The sequence below is a fragment of the Canis aureus genome, chromosome 37, assembly GCF_053574225.1.
Source record: "Canis aureus isolate CA01 chromosome 37, VMU_Caureus_v.1.0, whole genome shotgun sequence".
NCBI classification, from domain to species: domain Eukaryota; kingdom Metazoa; phylum Chordata; class Mammalia; order Carnivora; family Canidae; genus Canis; species Canis aureus.
The window spans coordinates 23,465,390-23,470,602 of NC_135647.1; the positions used below are offsets into that span (position 1 = coordinate 23,465,390).

Here is a 5,213-nt window from a genome sequence, read left to right on the forward strand (position 1 = left end):
CATAACATTTTGCGTGTAACGTCAGGTTATATGTTGAGGTTTCCCTGAGATTCCTTCTTCCACTTCACTAGGGGAGGGAGGCTTCGGGCGGGGGTGGGAGATACAGGGACAGCTTTAGTTGCCATTCTGACTCGACATTTAATCATAGCCTCATCTGGAGGACTTCTGTAAAATTACTAGTTAGACATTTTTGTTTTTATGCCTGTTCTTTCTCATGTTCCCTGAGGGCACATTAGATTAAATCCCAAAGACTTCTTTTTTTCTTTTCTTTTTTTTTTCTGCCTCCTGTTATCATACTTATCTGATATGAATAGAGTTACTACACTGGTTTTCAGCTGGGGACAATTGTGTCCCCTTGGAAGACATGTGACGAGATCTGGAGTCCCTGTGGGTTGTCATAACGGACGCGGTGCTACTGGCACCTAGTCGGTAGATGCCATGGATGCTGCTAGACATCCTAAAATGCACAGAAAGCCCCTATACCGAGGGATCATCCGGCCCCAAATGTCGAAAATGATGTGGTTGACATTGTTGACTGTGCCAGACAATGGAATCATGTAGGAGCCCACATGATCTTTAGTACAGAGATTTATTTGGAAGTCACTCTTTGGGGAATTAGAGGGCAATGGTAAAAGCAGTTGGTGTTGTTCTCCGTTAGCAGATACGGGGCCACAAAATGGAGATGCTCACCAAGGTTTCCACTCATTTCTCAATGACATTGACCAACAAGGCAAGCAGAGCTTTCTCAGAGCTACTTAGAGCCTTTGGAAAGAAATTGTGCAATTTCCTTTCTGTAAATAGTGTTCACACATTGATGAAAAGAGAAATAGAAGAGAAACTACAGAAGAGCAGAGAATGAAGTAGAGATCCTCTTTGATGGACAGTGGGGTTTTGCCCCAATAAACCCATCATCGAGGGAAAATACCCAAAGCTGAAAGTACATTTAACTTATTTAACCTAAAAGTGATACCTAACCCAACAAACATTGTATCTTAGCCTCGCCTACCTTAAAAGTGCTCAGGATACTCTGTGCTTAGACCCCAGTTGCGCAAAATCATCAAACACAAAGTTTTGTGTTTGACACTATTTTAGTGTCAAACTAAGTGTCGTCTTAGTGTCCACGATTTCATGCAATTTTTTAAATGCTGTACTAAAAGTGAAAAACAGAACGGTCGTATGGGTACACAGTGGTTGTAAGCACATCGGTTGTTGACCTTGATGATCACGTGGGTCCCTGGGAGCTACGGCTACCGCCCAGCATCATGAGAAAGGATCGTCCCACGTGTTGCTAGTCTTGAAAAGTTCAAAATTCAAAGTATAGTTTCTACTGAATGCACGTCATGCCTGCACCAACATAAAGAAAAAAGGAATCATAAGCTGAAGCCTAGTAACTTGGGGATCTCCTGTATGATTCTACTGCCTTAAAAATGTGCTTAGAAATATACCTTTGTGATTATAATTTTGAGTTTTAATATGGCTTCTGAATTATGTCTTTCTTTTTCATTTCTCTCTCTGTGGGGTCACTCTCAGCATATCTATCCCCCTGCACCCAAACCCGCTCCTCCCCCTTGGCTCCCTCTCCCCCACTGTACTGTCAAAGGCAGAAGCTCAGCCATCCTGAGTCCTCCCAGTCTTACTTCTGGTGCTTAGGCTGGTTTCCCTTCCAAATCTCTTAAATTTACCCCCCTTTTCCGAGTCACACTGCTGTTGCCTGGGTTCAGAGTCTCACTGTATCTTCTCCACTATTACTTTATTTTTATTTTTATTTTCCACTATTACTTTAATTGCCTCTTAACTGGTCCTCCAAGTCCAGCCTGATCCTTTCCTCTGTCTCATAAATCCACACTACTGACAAAATAGTCTTTCTAAATAAAAATCTTGTTGTTAAACTGAGATTTACATCGAGGTGGCTTCCGTAGAATTCCTTAGTCCAGAAAACCGTTCTTTAACGCAGTAAGTGAAGCAAACCAACCAACAAACAAAAAATCCACCATGTAATATGTACAAGGTGATGATATTGTGAGGTTCATGAGCTGGTGGAGCGATCCTGGCCGTCTGTCCGGTTGGCAGTGCCAAGGTTTCTTCTGGAAGTCACGAATACATCCTTACCCTTGTGCCGGCAGCCCGAGGAGGTTGCCGGCTCTGGGCCTCAGCCTCCTAGCGGATGCTCCTGGGTCCTTTGGCTCGCTGGGTCTTCCAGGGTTAGCGTGGGCGATTCCAGGAAACATCTGGTTTACCGGGAGTTCATTTTTGAACATTGGTTTCATTTTTCAATATTGGAGAATATCGTGGACGCAAGGAATCACCCACCACCCTCCGTGGTTTCTCTTCTACTCTATTTCCTCTTTCTTCTATAAAAGCTGAACTATTTGAAAACACATGATGAGTTGAGGAAGGGAGCCAATTGCCAAGCTCTTTATATCTGAAATCAAGTAATCATGGGAGAGTTGTCTCCAGGTTTTAGTGTATTGGGTACAGATCCTTCCCTATTTGGTCTCAAACTTATTTTGCAATGATCATTCCCCACCGTCACATTCCCCCTACACCCACCCTGACACACACACACACACACACACACACGCATCCCTCCAGACCCTTCCAATCCATTCCCAGAAGACCTTCCTTGCTCTCTGATCTCTGGTTACCACGATGATCCAGATGTAAAAGACTGTTTCCCTCTTTGTCCCGTAGGAGAGCTATAATATTCTCAAATGATCACAGCCCCACTATGACGTGTCTCAGTCATTCAACACATATGTTTCAGACACTGTGGTTCATACCATTGACACAAAAACGAGTGTAGGAGTGTGAGGCCATCCAAAGCTTACAGTCCAGTGAGAGAGACAGAAAAGTCAATGGAGTCCACATGGAGTATGCGTGTGGGACAGGGACGATCTTGGGGTTTGAGGAGCATGGCCACCACCATCCAGTTCCACATGACACCTGGAAAGTACCTCTCTGTACTTTCGGCCTCTCTCATCAGACTGGAAGTCAGCTCAGGTCAGATATTGTGTCTTCAACTTGGTGCCAAGGACCTAGTACAGTGACAGGCAGGGCGTAGGCGGTTTTACTTTTTTTGTTAATTGAGTTAATGAGTCTTGAAATGCAGCATAACCTGTGCAAGTATTTATGGCAGAAACATGCTAAGAGGGGAAATTTTTTTTTTCTTTTAAATTGTGGAAACTTGTGCAGAATAGAGCCCAACTCAGGATTTGCTCTTTGTAAGGAATCCTGTGAGAGGTCCATTGCTAATGACACAGCGGAGTCACAGAAAAGATAGGAAACTGGGTCACACAGTGGTGGTATGAGACGCCGGCTTTGGGGGTCTTCAAGTCAGGAAGGAAGGAGGGCTCCAGCCTGGCTGAGGCACGGTCTCCCAGGGGTTAGCACCGGCCCCAGTTATCAGAGGACTATTTTGGGGGCCAGCAACACTCTTTCGTGATTTGTCTTGGGACCATCAGGTCATGTAATAGTGATTTTCAAAAAACACTTAAATCTCCTCTCTTCTGAAGTGTAGGAAAATCTCTGAAAAACACTTCCTCTTTGGGGCCCTATTTGTCTTTTATGTGGATTATGTGGATTTCCCAGATCGGGAAATATTTTTCAGATACTGTTACTTTTCTTAAAGTAATGACATGGGAAAGATTTTGGTGGAAAAAGATAAATAACTTATTTCAAAACCTCTCAGTTCTTGGGGCACCTGGGTGGCTCAGTCCATTGGGCATCCAGCTCCTGATTTTGGCTTGGGTAACGAGCTCCGGGTCCTCAAATGAACCCTGCAACGGGTTTTGTGTTCAACTGGGAGTCTGTTGGAAGATTCTTTCTCTCCCTCTGCCCTTCTCCCTGCTGGCTCTCTCTCTAGAATAAATAAATGAATCTTGAGAAAAAAAAAAAACAATTTTCAATTCTGAATCTGTTGCTGAATGGATTTCATGTCCCCTGTGTATCTTTTACTGGCAGCAAGGGAGAAAAAGCCTAAAGCCACTTTTGTAGTGAGCGCTCTGTTTTTTTCATCAAATCCATCTTCTGCCCTTGGTGATATGATTTGGATTGGAGGTAAGTGTCCTCTAAGCCCTGGAGCGCAGAGGCAGCCAGCGCACACGTATCGTGCTAACGTGCCCTACATTTACTCAGACACCTTCCTGCATTGTGAGTGATAACGATGCCTTATTTGTGGTCTTAAGATTTCTGGTTCTACAATTCTGAGCTCAAAAAAAAAAGTGTCACTGGATGTTAAGACTAAACACTTTCCTACACTCTCCTTTGAATGTGATGATGGTGGGAGCAATGGCTTGGATTTGGCCTCCATCAACCTCGTATGCATATTGCTCAAAGATATAAAAATATAAAATATATTTGAATATATTTTAAGACTTTATAGTTACATTTATATGACATAACTGGGCAACTCTTCAGGATGAAAGGATCACTCCTTGTGGCCAACTATATTTCTTCTAACCAGAACCTTCTCTGCACAGGCCTGAATATCAGCTGATGATCCTCGTAACTTAGAGAAATACTTTTTAATTAGATCTTTAGAGGTGTTTCTTTTTTTTTTTTAGAGGTGTTTCTTTATGCAGCTTCTCAAGAGAGAAACAAAAGCACAACTCCTTCCAAAACTAGTATAGAAAGTTTATGTCTCTGTGTTTGCTGATCTATTCTTTCTTACCTGGTAATATTTGATCTGTAGGAACAAAAACGCTCCATAATCGACACTGGGATGTACTGATGAAGACTTTATATGCATCAGCATAAAGAGACAGAAGCAAAAACTCTCTTATCTGTCCCCGAGGGGTTCTTCTAGTTAGATGCGTTACTCGGGGGCAAGCTGTGTTCATGTTTCAGTAATTTAATTTTGACTTCCTGTGTTTTTAGGGTATATATGACATCTAAGCAAGCTAAATTTAAAACAGTGAAACGGTATACAGATAGGTGCAAAACCCAGACCTCAGGCCGCTCTGTGCTGGGTAAGCCCCAGGCGATGAGTCAGAGTGTCGGTGGATTCCAGCCTGAGCTCATTTCTTTAAATCCATTCACTAGATAGCATTCCAGGAATTTCCAACTTTGAGTTATCACAAGTAGTGCTGGGTGAACACCCACTGCATGACTTTTGGTGAACATGTGTATGCATCTCTCTCTCTTCTCTTAAGATTTTATTTATTTATTAATGAGAGATGCAGAGAGAGGCAGAGACACAGGCAGAGGGAGAAGCA

At 43.0% G+C, this 5,213-nt stretch overlaps 1 long non-coding RNA gene across 1 annotated transcript; it reads right to left on the reverse strand.

Annotated features, from left to right (window-relative positions):
- Positions 1-1,131: 1,131 nt before the first annotated feature.
- On the reverse strand, positions 1,132-3,228 carry LOC144306628 (uncharacterized). The gene is made up of 2 exons (XR_013373724.1): positions 2,110-3,228; positions 1,132-1,344 (listed from the first exon to the last, which is right to left on the reverse strand). It is a non-coding gene; the product is annotated as an uncharacterized LOC144306628 (long non-coding RNA).
- Between the last annotated feature and the right edge of the window lie 1,985 nt (positions 3,229-5,213).